We start from the raw sequence: 23,849 nt of genomic DNA, 5'->3' as shown, positions 1-23,849 counted from the left end.
CCAGTGAATGAGCAGCTTCACGGTGGTTATTACTATGCATGTAATAACTAAAGAACTTGGAAAAGCTAAGAAAAGCACTAATCCCTATGTATTCTATTGAATATTGTGTAGTTTTGAAAATTCAACTTAGCAACGAGCATGTGAAAAATTAAAATATGGTAATTTACACTAAAAATATCTTTAATATTGCCATCTGGTTGAGAAAAATGCCATATGACTATGTCAAAGTAAATAGAATTTATCTTTTAGAAGCCCACAACTTAACTTAAAAATATTTGAAAGTATTAACTAAATTCTATATAGTTACAAGATCATGATTCAAATAATTTATTTTTCAAAAAATATTTGAGGAAATGAAAAGGTCAAAAGAATTTATTTTCATATTTAAATTTTATAAATGATACCATAATCAATATTATATACTTCTGTAACACATACCATTTAGTACATTTTTTAAAATTAAATATTACAACTTTTACAGAAATCAAGTTAGGACTTTGGAGGTTGCCTACAATTTATTTTTGTTTGCTTTTGGACCACTCCTTTCTATGCTTAGGGATTCCTCCAAGTCGTAGGTTCAAGGATTACTTCTGGAGGGTTCAGAGCTCGGGATAGTGTATGGATTATTATAATAAACAACTTTTTCTTATGTTGGTTGCTCATCTGCATGTCTTTTAATCAGAAAACAAATAATTCTCCTCCCCACATTTTTGGATGGAAGTTTTATTTTTCTGAATGCTTTATATATTTTATTTATTGCATTTTTATAATATTGATGCCATGCAATAGTTTTCCCTATTTAGTAGGATGTTCTTTTCTTTAGTTGTCTTTTCTTTCCAGTGCAGAAATGTAATTGATTTACACAGTCCCATTTAAATTTTTTTCTTTGCCATTGTAAGCTTGAACATAGCCAGATATGCCCCCCAAACAAAAGAGAGTCAAAATAAGTATCCACGTTAGGTGAGAGAAAAATAAAACTCAAACCAGAGTGCATTTTACTATTTATATTTAGTCTTGGAATCTAAATGAAGCACAGTATTAAAGTGTAGCATTTAATTTAATGTGCAGATGATAATTTTTTTAAACTGTCAAGCCACCAAATTTATTTTAGATACACAGTTCTGAAACAAATACAGATACAATAAGATACATGGACTACATGGCTGGTTGTGGCCACATGCCCTCATAGAATTTCATAGAAGCATCAGCCTGGTAATTTCACAGGAAATTGTTGGGAAAGTTACATTGAAATCTGCCAATCTCAGTGAATCTAAACAATAATACACAATGTTCAGCTAATGTGCAGGTAATAATTTTAATAAAAAATGTTTACTTGCAGTCTTTCTGACTTCAAATAAAATACTACAACTTTCTAGGAACTTATTTTAAGTGTTTTTCTTATTGAGTAATTTGATATGATGGCATGCAATTGCATTAAACATTGGGAATTAATAGGAAAGAATTAAGTGAAAGCAAAATGAATTCTTTAAGTTTCTATTGAATGAGATATGTCAATAGAGAGAAGCCCTAAACTCAAAACATTTTTCATATAATTGTACATAATTTCTGAGCTTTCTAGGTTAGCTAAAAATGAGGTTAACTGTATATAACCAAATCAATTGTGGCCAGATTCCCTGGGGAGATAAATGCATGTGTCATGGTCATTCTCTAGAAAGAAATTACAATAACTCAGCCAGGAAGAAGACAAGAATAAGGTCAAAGTAATACTTGTGGACCCAGAAATTGGTCATCTTACATCATGAATTAATTTTAGACAAATCTTTATCAGATATGATTCAGCTTTGACATGCCATTCAGATAAGGATAGTAAGATAAGGTAATGAGAAAGCAAATTAAAATTTTAATTGTATCTTAGAGATAGGGCAAAAAAGGAAATGTTTTTTTAAGCTCTTCCTTCTTCATTTGCAAGTGGAGAAAACAGTTCTTCTACCTTCTCTACTTATCATGCTCAAATTTAAAACAATAGTAATATATTTAGACTAAAGTAGAACAATACTAAATTAAAAAAGTAATAAGACAAAATCAACAAAAAAAAATAAAAGAAAACAGAGTGGGAGCAACTGAAAAAAAATTGCCAATCATGTTTTAGGATGTCTATCTGCATCTTCTCTTAAATACTTAATTAGTAAGTTCACATTAAAACCATATTTGAGTAATTTATATTTAACAAAAATTTAGGTCTTTAAAGGGCAACATAATAGCTCAAATAGATAGAATATCTGCATTATATATTCAAGGAACCCACTCCTGAGCACCAATCAGGAGTAGCCTCTGGACATTGCTAGGTGTAGTTCTCAAAGCAAAAGTTTAAAGAAAATTCATGAAGAAATCTAGTTGTTTACTTGATAAGAACAAGGTGTGATCTGACTCCAATGGCAAAAAATAAACAACCAAAAATATTAAATGGAACTGTGTCAAGCTATTATGATTTGCACTGAAAAAGAAAAGGCAGCTAAAGAAAAAGGACACACTACTAAATAGGGGAAGTTAATTCCACAGCATCAATCTACAAAAAAATGCAGTAAGTAAATTATATTAACCACTCATAGAACTCAATAGAAATATTTCCCCAACCCAAAAATGGGGGGAGATGAACCTGTTTCCTCAAACAAAGACCTACAGATGGACAGCAAGCATAAGAAAAAATTCTACTTATTATAAAAGAAATGCATACAATCATAAATATCTCCTCACACCACTTTAAACAAAAAGTTCAGAAATAATGAGTACTAAAGGGAATATGATAAAAAAGAGCCTTTGTCCACTGCTGCTGAGACTGATTGTGTGATTTAGTCTCTATAGATAGCAATGTCTCAAAAAAGTTAAAGTAGAGCTTCCAAATGATCCAGTGATTCTATTACTTGGCATCATTCCCCAAAATCCCACAAATGTTATTTTGAAAAGATATATGCACAAAATTATCCTGCTGTGCTATTTGCAATAGTCAAGAACTGAAAACAACCCAAGTGCCTAACAAATAAGTACGTAAAGAAATAGCAAGACTAGAAATTGTATAAGGGTAGTTGGCTGAAGAGTCTTTGACACTTCAGTGGAAGTACTATAATTTTTAGATACAATCATAAATATTAATATTATTGTGACCATCTTATAACAACTACCTCCTAAAATGTTTTATATTTTGGAATAATGTAACTTAGCTATAAGAAATAAAGAAATTTTAAATTTTAGTGACCTATGAATAATGCTGAAGGTTTCATGATAAGTAAAGTGAATCAGCAAGTACAAGGACAACTACTGAATGGTCTCTCTACTGAATGGTTGTCTAGAAAAGTTCATTATAATAAAAAATCACTATAGGTATTAGATAATTTCTAATGTCTTTACAAATTGTACTGTAATACAATGCCCTAGAGCTTCACTTAAGTTTTAGATTCAAAAGTTTCAAGTTCTAGTTCTCATATGGACAATAAAATCTTATAAAATAACATTTATTGATTTTATGACTTTTAACTTGCTGTATCTGGATTTCTGACATTATGTAAGCAATTAAGGTATAGACCTCAAGGATCTTTAGCTTTTAGCATAAATAGAAATTGACCTGAAGCCTGGGAAATATTCAGGTGCATTTATTATAAGACTGCCTGAGAACAAGAAAGAGGGTACTACAGAAAAATATGTCTGAGCTGATTTTAAAGTTGCAGAAGTAGGAGAAGTCTAATATCTAAGCCTGTAGGAGCAGAGATCGTTGCAAAGAAAATGTGGACACATCTTTTTCTACCAAGTATGAATTTTAGTATCAAAAAATTTAATGAAGGGTCAGCACTGACTTTTCTTTGAACATGTTTGCTTTGGTTAATTAAAGTTTAATCTGTGACTTCCTCTTTCTGGTTACACACTATATTTTTGTGTTCCCATGAAATGAAATACTCAGGATACACAGAGCATACAAAGTGATGGGCTTTGTGATTCAGGGAGAGATTGAGTGCTAAATACATTGCCTGTTATATCTCAGTAACTTAAATATAGATAGAAAAAAAAAGATTACAACCATACTACAAAGTTATGCGTAAACAAAAAGACAGACTAAAAGTAAAAGAACCCCTAAGTAATGGGAAAATTACTTGAGTACAGTGTTTCAGATAAAAGGCTAACATACAAGAAATATAGACTTTACAGAGTGCAACAACATAAGAAATATAAATTAGAAGCATCAGTAGCAGAACATAGCATATAATTTTAGTTTTTAGATCATACCTGGTAGTTCTCAGGCTTTATTCCTGTCTCTGCACTCAAGGATCATTCCTGACATGCTGGAAGAACCATATAGGATGCCTAAGATTAAACCCAGGTTAGTCCTGTATAAGACAAATGCCCTATATTATACTACTTCTCTGGCCAAGATAATGATTTATTAACTGCTGTACACTAAATAAAGTAGTATTCTGCTGAATATTATATAAACATTTAAATCTATCCTTTCATTTGGGGGATGGTTTGGGTTTTGGGTCACACCCCATAGTGCTCAGAGGTTACTCTTGGCACTATGCTCAGAAATCGCTCCTGGCAGGTTCGAGGGACCATATGGGATGCCCTGATTTGAACCACTGACCTTCTGCATGCAAGGCAAACGCCTTACCTCCATGCTATCTCTCCGGCCCCAAAGTTTACAAAAGTTTCTAAGAGCACATTTTTATAACTTTTTTTTCCAATACTCAATATTTGATATTAACATTTTATTTAATGTTTCCAAATAGTTGATTTACTAGTTTGGTGTTGTGCAAATATGCAAATTTAGCATATTTATTTGTACTGTGATGCTGATGTCCCTTTTTCACAAACCATTCTTTTTACTGATTACCATGATATAAGCTTTATGAAATCAAACAATCATAAAATCAAATGTTGTAAACCCAAAATCTCATAATGCTTTCTTTACAATTTAGTATTCCAGGGACATTTTATACCACAGAGTTTGTTGTTTATTTGCATTCAGAAGATCTAAATTAAAATATTAATTGGAACAAAGAAAGTATAGACTATCGAAATATTAATACTTTATATTTTAAATTCACATCTTTAAAATTGATAAAATATTAAGGTCCCTGATATAGTGCTATTTTTGTTAAATATTATAAATATAAAAGCAATTTTATATTACCTTGGTCATAAAATACATAACAATAATGCAACTATTAATATGCTATTTTATTTACGTAAAGTTTGTAAGATAAAACAGATTTTCTTGCTATAGTGGAGACTAATATGCTAGAATACAGAATTAATCAAATTGAATAAAACAGATGTATGGATTACTTATTAGAAATGATGAAAGAATAAGGATCTAAATAAACCAGATATTGAGTGTAAATGGTAGAGTCATCACTTTTTACAATAAATGGATCATCTATGGATCAATAAAAATGAATGAGAAGCTCTTGGACAAATCATTTTCTCTAAAACCTCAGATTTTATTTTTTTTTTTTGTCTAAAATGACATTTGCTTTTACATTCACAGAAAAATGGGCTGTGCCAGTTATCATTCTAATATATTTTTAATCTTATTCGTTAAATCCAATTATTATTTCTCTTTTACAGATAAATACATGGAAACCAATCAGATCTCATTAATTTAGAAATATAGTCCCAAAGTGAATGATGGAGCAGTCTCATATAACTTGACTCTAGAGTTTATGTTCTTAGTTTTTTCACAATCATCCTTCCACTAAATCAGCATAAAAGATACTTTGTCAGGATTATCTAAATATAAGGGGTGATGCATCAAGTAAAATAACAAGCACAGAGCCTGTCACAGAACTGTTAAATATAGTCACTGTCTATAAATATAATATTTAAATATAATTTAATATAATATAAATTAAATATATTCAATATATATTATATTATATATAAATTAAGTATATTTAATTTATAAAATTTTAAATTAAATCTAATTTAATTTAAAGTATTTTGAAAGTTAAATTTATAATTTAAAGAAAAGTAGTCACAGTTTGTGAGTGAATTACTTAAGATGCGATATTTAGGCCTGAGTGATTGTACAATGGATAGGGTGTTTGTCTTGTTTGTAGCAAACTAGAATTCTATCCCTGGTCCCTGAGGACTTCCAGGACTGATCCCTGAGAACAGAGTCAGGAGTAAGCTCTGAGCATAGCTTGTATGTCCCCAAAACAAAAAACAATACAAAACAAAACAAAAATGCATTTTGCTTGTTCTAATATGCTTTCTTTTATAGTTATTGTTATTACATTTAGTTACATGATTTATTTTTTATCACATTTAATTCCCATAACATTTTTATGTCAAAGCATTTTATTACAAACACAACTATATAATTCATCCTTCAGTAATCAATTTAGGTTTTGGAAGAAACATTTAGCAGTTCTAAGGGCTTACTCCTCGCTATGTTCTCAAGGACCATTTCTGGGTGTTAAGGGGACCCTATATAGTGCCACAATAGAACTGGAAGGGTCATGGTCAAGACAAGTCTTTTAATACCTGTACTGTCTCTTTGGTGGAATAATTCTAAAACACAATGTCGAGCGAGTTTTTGAGCCATTAGATTATTATGACTCTACAATGGAATAAATTAAAGCAAACATTTTGCTTCGAGGACTTCTAGAGAAAGTTCCCCAAATTAATTAATTAATTAAATAAATCAAGCTGTTTAGAAAACCTGGAGAGAACTTATGTGATAGAGAAAATACCTAGCATAAACGAGGTGGTAACTTTAATATCAGGCACTGTAAGGCCACCTAACCATCATTGTAGTCGTCCTGTTATTCCCATGCTCTGTATTGCTTTGCCAGCCTAAACACCAATCTTAAAAGTCAGCAATTTTAAGGTAGGAATAAGGTAGGCCTGGAAATGGACCTTGTCTTCCAAGAAACATAGGTGTGTTTATATATATGCATATCTATATTTATATTAATAGCTATATCTATACATTTTATATATATTTATATTGGTATTATGTATATACTCCTGCTCACTTAAATATGTTTCCTGATTTTTTGAGTTTCCATTTGTCAAGTTCTCATTTAAGCTATTGTAATGATTATTATATAATCACTTTTTGTGTATTCTAAAGAAATGTAAAGTCTAAGTACATATAATTGTTTAGAGATACTTGTGTTAAAATATATTCCTCTGATAACAATTTATATTTCTATCTTCTGTTTTGCAATGACAGCTCTGGCTTCTATTTTTTTCCTTCCTTCTATTATCTTTGCTTTTTAAAAATGCAAAAAAAAATTGAGAATCAGTGAAGCTATCAGAACACCCACTTTAGATTAGTACTCATAGTGCACAGTAAAGTAGAATGAAGAAATTGGCAAGGGATAAGAACTTGACAGGGTTTTTCTGTTCTTTGCTATTTTGCCCAGGCACATGCAGATGGCTATTTAAGAATGGACACAGTGTTCAGCCTGAGGTTTGCCAACAATGTAGACTTAGAAGGTAGAATAAAGAAAGTAATCAATGAGCAATAGTACTGGCAGGAAATGCTTCTAAGGAGAGCCTTGTGTTGAATACAGAAATATCTGGAATAAATGGAGTAATAATTACAATATTTAGGTACTTAATTTTTATAGAATTTTTCTTTGTTCCATCTAAGAAAACTCAACTAATAGTGTTTAATCATCTAATAGTTTTGGAATTCTAATATTTTAATAAGGATATCATCAATGCATTCATTTTCATTTACATCGAAATAATGCACAACTTGAATGATATGCTAAATACCTCTGGGGATAACAGAGAAAGTTGGATCAGACAATCTTGTCAATTTTTAGCATATGTATTCAAGCAAAATAAGCATATATTTTTATACACAATATAATTAAGATTTATGTGCTCATAAAGTACTTTTTCTAGGAAGCTGGATGGTTTACTCCAGAGACAAAATTTTTAGAGTCACAAATCATTGCTTTTGGGATTCTCAATCAGACACTTCCTACTTCTACTACTTTGAATAAATTATGCAACCTGCCAAAAATGATTTCACTAATTGTTTTGGACATAAAGAATAGTGAATTTAAAAACTGCATAGGTATTCAGTAGTTTCTATCTGTTGTTTTAAAGTTTCAATCAGAAATACAGAATTAAAAAAAGTGGTGTCTAAATTATTCTTAAAATTTTGCATTGTTATTTTCAAAGTAATTTTTGTAGTTAAGATGAATATTGGAATAAAAATTAATATTGGATGTTTGCATATGAAATATTAATCCAAGGGAATATATTTATTCTGTCCACTTATTGGTAATAATTTAAATATTTTCTATATAACAATTTATTTTATAATTAATGGTGAAATACTGAAATTAAGACAACTTTTATTAGTCTTTATATATGATAGCTAAAGTTTATTTGAAATTCTTAAAGACTTCCATTATATTATGTAATTTCAGGAGGAAAGCAGAATTTGAGTAACATCCTGTGATAAGTAACGCCCTTTATTTGTCTTTTTGTTTTCTTTTCCTACAGAATTATCATAGTACAATAGAGGGCAGTTCACTGTCAGACAAGAAACTTCTATAACATGGGTCATTTAAGTTGGAATCTCAACTCTGGAACCAGATTTTTGGAGGTTAGTTAGGCAAGATGCTTATTTCTCATTTATTTCCTTTTTGTTAGAAAAATAATAGGAATATAATTAACTGGATAAGTTGCTTTAATGTGTAATATGTATTTATACATAATAATAAATGTATATCTGGATGAAGATAGGTAGATTATTGTATATTGAATGTACATATTTCTTCTACAAGCAGTGATTTAGAATTTGCAAATTGAATTTTTGTAGAAACTACCAAACATAACTACCAACACTACAGTTTTTGAAAAACCCATATTTTAATTTTAATTTTCAATTCTATATACTACCATAGCAATTACTAACCAATAAGCCAATTCACATTATCTTCAGAATTTGACTTAAATAATTTAATTTTTTTCTGAAATAAAAAATAACATAAACTTATTTAGGTGGCAATAAAACACAGAAAATAAGGAAATTTAAATTAATAAAGTGACTAAATGTCTTCCATTTGTGGTACAATTGATACAATTGAGTAATTTCAAATCAATTTTTTTCTTTTATAAATAATTTCTAATGATAACACTGTGATATATTTTAGTATTTCAGCTAATATATAAGATCTTTTGAATTCTGTTATACTTTAATTGAATAATAAAATTAAGTAATCAAATATATAAATGAAGTGGTTATATATGTATTTATAACATTTTCAGTATTCAATCAATATATTTTGTGGCAACAGGAACAATTAGCATCTCTTTTCTTAGCCCTACAACAATCTAAATATACAATTATATAAATCTAACAAAAATTTTAAGTCCCATTAAGATAAAATATTTTATAAATCCTGTTAGAATTATACAAGATAAAATAATTTTTCACATGAAATACTCTCTTATATGAGCACAAAATTCTCTCATTTATTATCTATGATGCAAATACCTCAAAAATAGTATAAGTTTAAGATATAAGTTACTCAAGATTTTGATCTCAAAAAAAAAAGATTCCAAAAGTAAGCCACAATGATTTCAAAGCAATTCTTTTTTGTAAAGCATACGGTTCTTTTCAGGAGAGTTTCCAAAGAAATACTTCAGCAATGGAAACTGTAGATAAAATTACATCAAAACATCTTAAGGATATATATTCTTAGGTAAAACATCCCTAAGTAAAAGCAGGTTCCCAGAATAATAACTTTATAAAATATATATATTTTAAAACAAGTTCATAGTTAAGAAATTGATAGAAAACATACTCCCAAATAAAAAAACACTGATCCAAGTTACACATATCTGATTTTAACACGAGTAACTTAATACCTATCAATAAGATCTGGATTTTTTATCTTTGTCAAATTAGAAAATTATAAGTTATTAAGACATATATATATATGGATATTTATATAAATTAAAAAATAAAATTTTTTGAGAAAATATATTCTGCTACTTCTTTGGATATCAGGGATTCTGATCTCCATATTCTTCAGACTCATATAGTGGCAGTGTTGTAACCTCTATTGCAAACTCATAATATTTTAGAAGACCTGCATGAAAATGCAAATAGCTCGAAAGTCTCCTGAAAGGATTAAAAATCAGAATTACGGTATAATTTATACTCTGTCACAGTATGATTTCTAGAAAAATACATGAAATTAAGTAGACAAATTACTAAATAGAGCTACATAGCTTTCAATGTCATCATGTAAAACAGACTCTTTTTTTCATACTCTTTTTTTTAACATGGAGAAAATTGTTCAGTGATCACAAAAACTTATTATTTTGTGAACTCAGCCATACAAAAAGAACTTTATGTCTATCAAAACAATAAAAATAACTGCATATTTAAAGTTATATAAAATAGTCACTCAGCTCCGTGATATTTACCAGAGAATTATACAAATACAAGTCAGGAAAAAAAATCTTTTTTTTTTTTTGGTTATAACCTGAATATCTGAAGACAATAGAAACAAAGGCAGGGAGACTCAGTCCATTAATACAAATAGTTGATGATTACAGATAAAACAGGGAAGGGACCACTATGACAATGAAATTTGTAAATGATCACTCTGGAAAGACCTGGGAATGGAAAAGTGATAAAGTAATATGTATTATATGGCTTCTCTAACCATATTTCAAACTAAACTACAGTGTCTAAAAGGAAGAAATGAAGAGAGAAAGAGAGACATAGAGAGACAAAGAGACAGAAAGAGAAAAAGAGAGAGACACAGAGGCAGAGAGAAGAAAAATATCTGCCATAGAGGTAGGCAGGGGAGAGCACAGAAAGGAGGATAGGATGAGAAAGGGGGACATTGTTGATGGGAAATGTGCACTGGTAATGGATCTTGATATTTGATGTCTAAAGCTCAACTGTAAACAACTTTGTAACTGTGTATCTCATGGTGATTCAATTAAATAATTTATTTATAAACATACTTAGCTAAGAATTTCCAATTCATGAGCATATTGTGAGAATATGTAATAATCATGTGATTTTTCCTTACTCTATATTCTTTCCCTTATTATTAAATAAGAAATTTGTTTTTTTATTTTTTTGTTTTGGGTTTTTTTTTAATAATAATTTTTATTTTGACCAAAGTGGATTTCAAATCTTTCACAGTAATATTTTTGCTACATAGTGACATTGAATCAGGGGACATTCCCACCATCAATGTTGTCCTCCCACAACCCCTGTTCCCAGCATGCATCCCATATCCCCCTCCTTTGTCCCCCAGGCTGCTACTATAATATATATAAAGTAAAAAAATAAATAAAAATGAGTTTAATAAAGTAATTAAGGGAACAAAATGTAGCAGGAGACTACCTTACAGTTGGGGATAAACAGGTTAAGAGGTAGTATTATAGAGGTCTTAAACTTAAAAACTTTATAATATAAAGAAAATATATGTCTCCTCATTGTCTTTTGAGATATTCTTGTGGGGGGTGGAATCCAGGACACATTTTTATCACACACACTAGTCTTGTTGAGTTTGAGAAATGATTTGCAGCAGAAAGGGTTCAGGTAGAGTTCTTGAACTGGGGGTCCTTCTGGAATGAATCCAGTATATAGTGACATGCTACATTTGGGGGTGGGTGAGGAGAGCCACAGAGCATGAGTCAGCAGGAGTGTTGGTTGTAGCTTCTTGCTGAGTGATGAGATGTGGGGCTGAATGGGTGTCCCTTCACTTGGGAGCTGGTTGATGGACTTTTGGAGCAGGAGGTCGCTCTTGATACCTAGTGAATTAAGAACTAAGGGTAAAGAGTATTAATAAGGCAGGATACAGAATTGGGATTGGCAGGTGAAGGAATTGTAGGGTTTCTGAAGTGGGGGAGGAGGGATCGTATATAGGAGGGGCTATATACATTATAGGCATGGATTGTTTACAATTTAGGTTTGTCTCTCATAAAGAAGTCCTAACTCTATGTACTCATGCCCACATAAAGAAATACAGAAGTGATCTATTCTTAAGGTGTTTTTAGAGGTCTGACCCTAATCGGATGGGTCTGGGCTCTTAAGGACTGTTTGAATTAAGATAAATAATTAGCTTAGGTACAGCTAAAGAAAGACAGGAAGGGAAAGCAAAAGATAAGAGAGAGTAGAACAAAAAAATAAGTAAATATAATAAAAATATATTTAAAAAACTTTAATAAATCAAGTAAAAGAGATTATGTTGGTGTGTCATAGTGAAGAGGTTTTCCCAGATTCCAGGTATTTCGTCAATGATGGGTTTGGGCCTTGCTAAATGAAGGTTACAGGGTTAGGTAATGGCTGTAACAGTTTAGGATACACATAGGTTTAGCATCTCGAGTACTAAACAATGTGTTAATGAGGCCTACCTATGTAGGTGGCTACTCTTTGGAGTATTGTCCACTGCATTTATGTATAAAAGTTCTTTTCCTAAAGAGAAACTATCAGTGTTTGTTTAATTTGACAAAGATTGAATTAATGATGATGAGAGAGAAGAGGAAAAAGGAAGAGGAGAAGAGATAAAGAGAGAAAGGAAATGTTAATTTCCCCAAACATGTTCTATGAATAGGTACTGTAATATAATAGTCTGAGATTTGCAGTTGACTGTTTGAGTTGTCTGAATGATCATATGCTTCAGGTCCTAATAACCACCATAAACCAGAGAAAATGGGGAATATTGGAGTGTTTTATCAAGACATTTTCATAATGTAAACTAAGTATGGGATCTAGTATGACTGAGCATAGAGGTGTCAAATTAGGGTGTCCATCCTTTGTATCCAAGAAGCCCTGTGGACCAAGAAGCTGAGAGGTTATTTTATACCTAGTAAGATTAAGGCACTAAAACATATTGTTACCAGCTATATCACTCCTAGGAATATACCCTAGGAACACAAAAATACAATACAAAAATCACTTCCTTACACCTATATTCATTGCAGCACTATTTACCATAGCAAGACTCTGGAAAGAGCCAAGATATCCTTCAACAGATGAATGGCTAAAAAATTGTGGTACATATACACAATGGAATATCATGCAGCTGTCAGGAGAGATGAAGTCATGAAATTTTCCTATACATGGATGTACATGGAATCTATTATGCTGAGTGAAATAAGTCAGAGAGAGAGAAAGACACAGAATGGTCTCACTCATCTATGGGTTTTAAGAAAAATGAAAGACATTCTTGCAATAATAATTTTCAGACACAAAGGAAAAAGAGCTGGAAGTTGCAGCTCACCTCATGAAGCTCACCACAAACAGGGATGAGTTTAGTTAGAGAAATAACTACGTTTTGAACTATCCTAATAATGAGAATATATGAGGGAAATAGAAAGCCTGTCTAGAGCACAGGCGGGGGTTGGGTGGGGTGGAGGGAGATTTGGGACATTGGTGATGGGAATGTTGCACTGGTGATGGGTGGTGTTCTTTACATGACTGAAACCCAAACACAATCATGTATGTAATAAAGTTGATTAAATAAAAAAATAATTATAAAAAAGGAAATGCTGCCACTGGAGTTTTTAGCTTCCAATCAAATTCTTCACCTGTATCTGTGTATACACTCCCTATGACATTACTATAGTCCTTTGTAGTAAAATGCTGCTTACCTGCCTGTTTATTAAACCGTTCTTTCTATTATTGCTGGTTTCTTTATGGAATAATGTATATTCAAGGCTTTGAGTTGTTCCTCTTCCACTTGTTTTGAACACTTCTCTCTAGTAAATGCTGACAACTACAGTGCTTGGTGTTTCTACTCTATTAGACCGTTCTATTTGTTCTTGGAGTATTATATGTATATATGATGTATGCTCTAAATACATCAGAAAAGTGATATCATTCTGTATCTATTCTTCACCTTCTAGCTTACTTCATTTAACATAATATTTTGTAACTCTATCCATGTTTCTGCAAAATTTATGAGTTATCATTTCTAACTGCTATGTAGTATTCCATTGTGTTTATATACTACATATTCATGATCCACTCATCTGTTGTTGGGCATCGAGGTTGGTTCCAAATTCTGGCTATTGTGATGATTGCTGTAATAAATAATGGAGTGCATACATACTTTGGGATGACTATTCTTCAGTTTTGGGATTCCAAGGAGTGCAATTGCTAGGTCATAAGACAGTTCAATTCTGAGTTCACTAAGCACTCTCCATACTGTTTTCCATAAGGATTGGACCAGACAGTATTCCAACCAGCAGTGGATGAGAGTTCCTTTCTTAACAGAATCCCGCCTAGAGAGGTTGACCCATTATTTTTGATGTGTGCCATCCTCACTGAAGTAAGGTGGTACCTCGTTGTCATCTTGATTTAGATTTCCCCGATGATTACTGATGGTGAAAATATTTTCATGTGTCTCTTGGCCATCTGTTGGTCTTCCTTGGAAAAGTGTCTAGTCATTTCTTCTCCCCATTTTTCTATGGCTTTATTAGGTTTTGTGGAGCTCATCTTTCTGCATGCTTTGTATATACTAAATAACAAAACTTTATCTGATTTGACAAGTTTGCAATTTTTTTCCCATTCTGTTTTCTGTCTTCTAGTTTTAGCCAGTGTGTATTTTGCCATGCAGAAACTTTTTAGCTTGATGTAGCCCCATTTATTTAGGTTTGATTCTATTAATCTTGCCTTTGGCAATCCATCATCATAGACTTTTTTGAGGTATAAGTCTTGAGTATTCTTCCTATATTTTCCTCAATAAACTTTATAGATTCAGGTATGATTTCAAGGTTCTTAATCCACTTTAAGTTGATTTTTGCGTAGGGTTGTAGATATGGATCAATCTTTAGTTTCTTACATGTGGTTACCCAGTTGTCCCAACACCATTTGTTGAAGAGGCTGTTTTTGCTGTATTTCAGATTCTATGACCCTTTGTTAAATATTAGTTGACTGTATATTTGGGGGTATCTCTCTAAATATTCTGATCTAACCCATTGGTCTGATACTCTGTCTTTGTCCCAGTACCACGCTGTTTTGATGACTACAGCTTTGTAATAAAGCTTCAGGTTAGGTAAAGAAATGTCACCCAGTTTCTTGTTTTTCAGTATAGATTTGTTTAACCTAGGTCTTTGGGGATTCCAGATGACCTTTATAATTGTTGTTCTAATTCCTTGAAAAATGATGTCTGAATTTGGATAAGAATTGCATTAAATCTATATAGTAGTTTAGATAAGATAGTCATTTTGATTATGTTGTTTTTTCCTACCCATGAGCAGAGGATGTTCTTCCATTTCCTTAGGTCCTCTTCAATTTCTTTCTGAAGCGTTTTGAAGTTTTTATTGAATAGATCTTTCACTTCTCTTGTAAGGTTGATTCCTAGGTACTTAATAATTTTAAATACTATTTTAAATGGAATCAACTCCCTAATGTCTTTCTCCTCTGCTTCGTTATTTGCATAGAGGAATGCTATTGTTTTTTGTGCATTGATTTTGTAGCCAGCCACTTTGCTGTAATGGCTTATTGTTTCTGGGAGTTTTTCTGTGGACTCTTTAGGGTTTTCTATGTATATCAACATATTATCTCCCAAAAGAGATAGTTTGACTTCCTCTTTCTTTATCTGAATTCCCTGGATTCCCTTCTCTTGTCTGATTGTTATTGATGAGACTTCTAAAACTATGTTGAATAAGAGTGAATAAAGTGGGCAGCCTTGCCTAGTTCCTGACCTTAGTGGAAATGCTTTCAGTTTTTCACCATTAAGGATAATGTTGGCTGAGGGTTTTTTATAGATATCTGTAACTATCTTGAGGAAGGATACTTCCAACCCTATTTTGCAAAGTATTTTCAGCATGAAAGTTTGTTGGATTTGTCAAATGCATCAAGTGATATGCTCATGTGGTCTGTCTTTCTTCTTGTTAATATGGTTTATGATATTGACTGATTTGCATATGTTGAACTATCCTTACATCCCTGGGATGAAATCTACTTGATCATAGTGTTTAATTATTTTGATGTATTGTTGGATTAGGTTTGCTAAGATTTTGTTGAGGAATTTTGCAGCTATGTTCATTAATGAGATTGGTCTGTAGTTTTCTCTCTTGGTGGGGTCTTTGCTGTCTTTGGGAATGAGTGTGGTATTCACCTCATAGAAGGATTTAGAAAGGATTCCCGTCTTTTCAATATTTTTGGAAGAGCCTGAGGATCAGTGGTCATAATTCTCGGAATGTTTGATAGAATTCACCTGTAAAACCATCTAGACTTGGACTTATATTCTTGGGGAGAATTAATTACTGTCTCAATTTCCTTAGATGTGATTGGACTATTAGGCATCATAGGTCCTCCTTATTGAATCTCAGAAGGTGATATTTTTCTAGAAATCTGCCAGTTTCTTCAGGATTCTCTAGACTGAGTACAGTTCATAATACTCCCTCATGATCTCTAGGATTTCTTAAGATTCTGTTGTAATCTCTCCACTTTCATTTGTATTCCTATTTATTTGCGTGCCCCACACTTTTTGGTGAGTCTTCTCAGCGGTTTTTCTATCTTGTTTATTCTTTTGAAAAACCAACTCCTGGTCTCATTAGTTTTATTTTTTTTTTGTATTGTTTCTTTGTTTCTATGTTATTAATTTCTGCTTTGGTTTTAATTATGTCTCTTCGGGCTGAGTTTGGGTTTCTCTACTGCTGTTTTCTCAGATCCTTAAGGTGACCTTGTAGACTGTTGATTTTGTCATTTTCCTCTTTCCTGACATAGGACTGTATTGCTATGAGTTTCCCCCTAATTACTGCTTTTTCTGTGTCCCACAGATTTTTGACAATTTATTTCTTTATTGTCATTCATTTCAAGGAATATTTTTATTTCTTTCTTGATTTCCTCTTGATTTAACTGTTACTGAGCAACATTTATTTAATCTCCAGGTGTTGGATTTTCTCCACAGTTTCTTTTTACAGTCAATCTTGATCTCTATTGGATAATGATCTGATGGGGTGCTTTTAGCAATTCTTATATTTATAACCTAAGGCATGGTCTATTCTAGAGAAGGTTCCATGTGAACGTGAGAAGAATGTTTATTCTGCTTTCTTGGGGTGGAGAGCCCTGTTTCAGTCCATTAGTCCTATTTTCTCTAATTTCTCATTTAGGGCTCTTAATCGTCTTTGCTAGTTTTCTGCCTGGTAGATCAGTCTAGTGGGGATAGTGGAGTATTGAAATCTCCTACTACTATTACATATCCTTCCATATGTTTCGCTAGATTTGTGAGCAAATGACTTACATATTTTGCTGGCTTTACGGTCTGTGCATAAATATTGATCAGAGTTAGTACTTCTTGGTCTAATGTTCCCCTGGTCAATAAGTAGTCACCCTCTTGGTCTCTAAGCACTATTTTTAGATTGAATACAATTTTTTCTGATATAAGAATGGCTGTCCTGACTTTATTTTTTTTTTTGTTTTCCATTTGGCTTGAATAATTGATATTTATCCTTTTATTCTAAGCCTGTGTCTATCCTGTTCTGTTAGGTGTGTTTCTTGCAAGCAGCAGATATCTGATTTTTCTTTTCAGATCCAACTTTCTACTCTGTGTCTTTTCATGGGGGAGTTTAGCCCATTGGCATTTCAGGAGATTATTGACAGAGAGGGTTGTTGTGCTATTGTATTGGTTAGAGTAGAGTGGTTGTTGTTAAAATCAGGGGTTTGGATTGTGTAATACCTTTCTGAGTAGTTCATTTAGGGTTGGTTTCATCAGCGCAAATAATGTGAGTTCATTTTTGTCTAAGAATGTTTTTAGTTCTCCCTCCTATATGAATGAGAGATTTGCTGGGTTGTGGAATCTAGTTTGGAAGTTTATTTCATTCAGTAGTTTAAATATGTCACTCCACTGTCTTCTTGCTTGAATTGTTTCAAATGGGAGGTCTACTTTAATTCTTATGTCTTTTCCTTTGTACTTAAATGTGTTTTCTCTTATTGCCTCAAAGAATTCATCTTTCTCTTTGTTTTTTTGTCAACTGGATTAGTATATGCCTTGGTGTTTGTCTATTTGGGTCTATTTGTGTCTATATTAGGGACTCTTTTTGCCTCCTGGATTTGTATAGATTTCTCTTTCTAGAGGTTAGGAAAATTTTCTGCTATTAATTGTCTTATTTCTCGTTCTTCTACTTTTCTTTTTCCTCCCCTTTTGTTATTCCTACAATTCATAGGTTATTTCTTTTATCTTTGTTCATTAGGTTCCTAACTTTTTCTTCCAACATTTTTTTTTGCTTTCTTATTGACTTCTTTGTCATTGTTGTTTTGTAGTTTTACTTCAAGTTCCTCTATGCATTCTTCTAACTGTGTAATTCAGCTATTATAACTGCTAATGTGTTTTTTTATTTCCTTTAGTTCCAATTTATGGATTCTTTCATCTTCTGTAAAAGTTCTTCTTTGAATTGGTTAAATTGTTCATCTATAGATTTCTTATTCTCTCAGGCTAGTGATTCTTTGATTTTCATTGCTAGGATGTTCATTGTTGATTTTAGGTTCTCATCTATTGGGTTTGTACATTATGGTGGGCTTGAAAACTTGATAAATTTTCTCTTTATTTCCCTTGCTGCTAGTATCTTCCTTGTTTTAGGCATGTTTCTTTGAATTTGGTGATTTTGAATGTTGAGTTTTCAGGTTATTTAATAAAGAGGTCGTCTGTACTGATTGTATTAGTGGTTCTTGAAGGTATATTTGATTTAGAGCTTATTTTTTCTAGTCAGGTGACTTGTCTAATTATTATAGGGATATTTCAAGCTGCCTCAGTGTTTTGCTATTCTGTTTTGTGGGATATAAATTATCTGAGGAGGTTGGGTGTTAGGTCTGAGTTGGCTAGATCTATATGATATAAGTTGGACTGTCTTTGCATGAATGCCTAAGAGTGAGCATGGTTTGTAGGTTCAGAGGGAAGGGGTGGGGTATTTCAGAACCTGGCTGGGTAGCCCAGCAGCCAGTGCACAAGTCTGCATGGTTTGCTGGTTCAGCAGAAAGGGCAAAAAAATGATTCTTATACTGATTAAGGATGAAAAAATATTTTAATTTATTTAAAGGAAATATATCACATGGTGGACACAATTGATCATAATACATTTGTTTTAGGAAGAACAAAGGCAAAGTTATTTAAAAACATAAAAATCCTAATGCGATGGAAGAGAAAGAAAAGGTTCAGTAGGAAGTATATTTTTGAAAATCATTGAATCACCAATTAACTCATTAAAAGCCTAGCATAAGGTTTAATACGGTTTTCTAATTTTTAAAGGTACGAGTTAAAGAAGTACAGTAAAAACTGTGTTAGATTGGCAATTCTTGTTTGCATAGGCACAGCAAAATATGGGGGACATGGAAAGAAAAAGCCTTGGCATAAATACAAGGAGACCTTACCCCTGAAGTTTTCTGGCATAAGACCATTTCAAGGCTCCAGACATACTAGGTTCACCAACCCAAGTCATTGTCTGTAATGCCAATAAACCTTTTTTTCTGCACATTAGTTGTTGTTGGTGTCAGGTTTCTGTAGTTAAAGATCCTGTAATCTTTGCATATTCTACATCCAAGTCAGGATGATGTGGAGCATCCTCTAATTTCACCTAACAATTAGAGGGTGATGCAGATAGCCCTGCCCTGAAAGCAGATTTTTGTTGTTGTTGTTGTTGTTGTTGTTGTTATGTCTTCTTGGAGTTAAGGAACCTCTCTTTAGAGTAGGTCAATGCCAGGGCATTGGTAGGATCTTCTGTGGTAGAGCATTGCCCCCAGGTAATGTTATAGACAACTTGGTTGTTTTGTAGATGGCATCCTGATTCTGGGGTGAATGGACAATGCCTGTTCTTCTGAGGCCTGAGTCAGGTCATTATGAAAATACAGTGTGTAAGATCTCACTGCATTACAAGATTTGTGTGTTCCTATCTCTATTAGATAAAAGCTTGCCTGTATGTATAGTATTTTACCATATTAATGTGCCTATGCAAAAGCGGAACAATGCCTCATGGTGTTATTGGTGCATGCGGGTACTGCTGGAACAAGTACAACAATCACCGTAACTTGGTTCTAATGTAAGCTCTAAATTTAAATCTAGGACTCTTCTACTAGAATTCCTTATTAAAAAGATCACAAAGAGAAGAACATTAGAGAAAACCATAACTGTATAAGAGAATATTCAGTAAGGGTTATTATAGTTGCTAAGGGAATATGTACAAGATATTCAAAAGATATGTATACGTGTCCCTTTCATGTCTCTGAAATAGTTAGGGGTGTGTTAAATCTGGTGCATCACTTTGGTCTGTGATTTGGCTTTTGCAGTCTGATAACCAGATGGTGATGGACTCATATCAGGAAAATCCTTGAGCAGTGACTTCTCAGAAACCGAGTCTCTTAGCAAGAAAAGGCCCACAATAAAGGAAGATGGAGGGAAGGTGGCCTCTGAGAGTAGATCAATAGCAACAGAGTATTGGGATCTTCTTAGGCTGAGAGTCTATCATATCTCTTAGGATGCAGTTTGGCAGCTGGCTTTGTGTGGGGATAATTATCTGTTTTTTGAGGAGCCAAGAACTGAAAGTAAAAAGGATTAAATGTGGGGTAATGATGGTTGGAGGTGAAGGAGTGTGAAGAATTAGACATGATCTTGTAGGGTGGTAAGCAAGGGCATAATATAATATTAACATTCTGCATCTGCAAAACATACATTAATCATAGAAAATCATATTAATTTATATCATATGATATAAATGGAGACCAGTGAGAATGGAGACCAGTGAGAAAGAAAGTTTCTGGTGATTGCCTCAACCCAACCCTGTTTAGAATTCTCCCTGCCACCCACCTTTCTGTCTGCTTGGGCCAGCACCCAGGCATGCCCCTGGAGTCTGGGAGGAAGGGGGGGAGATGACTAGGAGCCATCCTGGCCTCCCAGCACCCCCCAAGCTAGGGAGTTGACCTTCGGCCTGGAGTATCCCCACAACCCATACTGGCCAGAGCTAGCTTCCAAAACAGAAAAGGATTCTTTTTAAACCGAAGCTAGAAATCCATCCACCTCCTCCCTAATCTCTTCCCCCCATGTGCTGGGTGAGGATGGGGGATAGTCCAGGGGGTCCCTTATAGAGTCTCCCTGGCACCCACCTTTCTGGCTGCCTGAGCCAGCACCCAGGCATGCCCCTACAGTCTGGGAGGAAGGAGGGGAGATGGCTGAGAGCCACCCTGGACTCCTAGCACCCCCCCCAAGATAGGGAGATGGCCTTTAGCATGGGGTCAAGGATGAGAAATTTTTTTTTTTTGGTTTTTGGGCCACACCCTGTGACGCTCAGGGGTTACTCCTGGCTATGCGCTCAGAAGTTGCTCCTGGCTTCTTGGGGGACCATATGGACACCGGAGATCGAACCGCGGTCCGTCCTAGGCTAGCGCAGGCAAGGCAGGCACCTTACTCCAGCGCCACTTCCCGAGCCCCAAGGATGAGAAATTTTTAAGGGAAAATTTAGCAATAATGTTATAGCAATTGGTCCTTTTGGAAAAACAATATGAATAGTTCTTCAATAAAGGTAGAATTTAAACTTCCCTATGACCTAGTAGATTCCACTCCTGGAGACCAAAACACAATGCAGAAATCCTATTTTCCATTGCACCCCTTTTCACACAGCCAAATCTGGAAACCACCAAGTGCCCAAGAACAAATGAAGGATAAAAAAATTGTGGTATAAAAAGAATACGTATGCATCTATTAGGAAAAACAAAGTCATGAAATCTGCTTGTATGTGATGGATATTGGTGTATTAACTTCCTGAGCATAAATGAGTCAGAGGGATAGGAATAGACATATAATGACTAAATATTTTGTGGGATATAAAATAAAAAAATATGTGAATAATACCCAGGAGACAATAGAGATAAGGAAGAAGAGGACAGGGTCCATGTAGAAGCTTCCACAAATGGGGGGAGGAAGACAACTAGGGCAAAGAAAGAACAATTATGACAATAATAGTTGGGAATGTTCACCTCTGAACAATAATAGGATGCTTAAAAGAGATAAAGTGTTATGCATGATACGCTTTTAGTATCCATAATGCAAACCAGTGTATAAAAAAAAGATAAAAAGAAGAGGAAAGGAGAAAGAGAGAATAAAAGTCTGCCATCTAGGGAGGTAAGAGTGAGGAAAGGAGGGGAAGGGCAGGAAGGAAACTGAGGACATTGGTGGCAATAAATGTCATGGTGAAGGATTGTTGACATTCTATAATTGAAAACCATTAGTTAAAAACTTTGTAACACTAGCTCATGGTGATTCCAAATGAAATTTAAATAGAAATAAATATAGAAAAATCATTAAATAGCATAATGCCACTAATAGTCTGCTATTTGGATCTGGTATCAGGGTATCACTACATTAAAGGTGATTCCTGGAATAGCTTTAGAAACACAATAAAACACTTAATAAATATATTTAGTAATTCCATTTATTTTCATGTTTATTGTTATATATATTGAAACCTAGTGTGGCCGAAGCATGTCCCTTAAAACTCAACTTCTATCAAAATATTCTGTAAACCAGCCACAGTAGATATTAAATTGATACCTTCAATTAGTAGTAAGAGACTGTATTGTTTTCAGAATAGTAAGTTGTGACATTTTTTAAGAAGTAGAAAAAAATACACTTCCATAAATTCAGGACCTCTGAACAACATTGAGAGGTGCACTTATTTCTCTTAAGAATAGTTTTATAATTTCTCCCCAGAATTTACAAATAGACTATTTTATATTGTAAAATATAGTCTTTGATGTGATTCAAAATGTTTAACTTGTGAGCTATATTACATCACTGAAGCACAATTATCTTTGCAAACACCCTGTTCTTTATAAGATTGGAATGGAAAACAGGAAATATGATAACATAAGAGTGATTCATCTGAATCCTTATTAGTAAGGAGAAGGAAATAATAACATCAGCAAGTAAAATATAGTCTGATTTCTAAAAGACTGAAGAAAGAACAAAAAGTAATATTTAGGAATGGAAGGTATCCTGCTGTCATCTTGACTTTAGCCCATAAAGCAAACACATTATTATTAAGGACTACTAATACTATACCTTTATTAATACTCATAGCTTTATAGGTACATGCATATCATTATAGTGATTATATTAAAGTAAACCTTTAGAGGATGATAGAATTGTTTGTATTGATTATGCTTAAAAGCATGACTATCAAGTTCAGTAGAAATATATATTAAGTGCTCACTTTGGCAATACATATACTAAAATTGGAATGATAGAAGATTAGCATGACCCCTGCGCAAGGATGACATGCAAATTTATGAAGGCATATCCATATTTTTTAAAAAATAAAAATAATTAAAAATAAATAAATAAAATATATATATATATTAAGATTTTCAATAAATTCCTGACCCCTTTGTTTAATATAAAACCCCTACCTTAACACAAATGGATAAAGAAAATTTTTTATAAATATTTCTTCTATTTTACTCAAATGTATGCATTTATCTTTTTTTGATTTTATCTTTTAAAAATTTATAAACAAATAGAGGTGTTGTTCCCATGTTTCCAGTCTTTTCTACAAGACCAATTATACAGTACTCAATCAAGTTGGTATCACTGGTCAATTGAAGAAATATCAACTTAATGTAAGAATTTACCTAAATATTTCTAGAGAACATGGGTATGCCATTGAGATGAACAACAAGAATATTGTCAGCATCATCAATGTCTTGGTCCTACTACTACAGTACAAAGTTTCTCCTTGTAGAATAGGCCAGGTATTTTTAACATTTAAAGGTCTGGCTCACAATTTGAAGCTCACCACAAAGAGTGGTGAATGCTGTTAGGGAAATAACTACAATAACAACTAGCATGACAATGTTAAATAATGAGAGAAGTACAATGCCAGTCACAAATAGAGGCAGAGTA

At 33.0% G+C, this 23,849-nt stretch overlaps 1 non-coding gene across 1 annotated transcript; it reads left to right on the top strand.

The window, feature by feature from the left end:
* Nucleotides 1-23,152: 23,152 nt before the first annotated feature.
* LOC126033153 (U6 spliceosomal RNA) lies at nt 23,153-23,257 on the top strand. Its single transcript, XR_007504300.1, has one exon. It is a non-coding gene; the product is annotated as a U6 spliceosomal RNA (small nuclear RNA).
* Nucleotides 23,258-23,849: the final 592 nt, after the last annotated feature.

Source organism: Suncus etruscus, chromosome 16 (genome assembly GCF_024139225.1).
Source record: "Suncus etruscus isolate mSunEtr1 chromosome 16, mSunEtr1.pri.cur, whole genome shotgun sequence".
NCBI classification, from domain to species: Eukaryota; Metazoa; Chordata; class Mammalia; order Eulipotyphla; family Soricidae; genus Suncus; species Suncus etruscus.
Note: the sequence above shows the minus strand (reverse complement) of the source record. Positions and strands in the feature narration are given on the sequence as shown.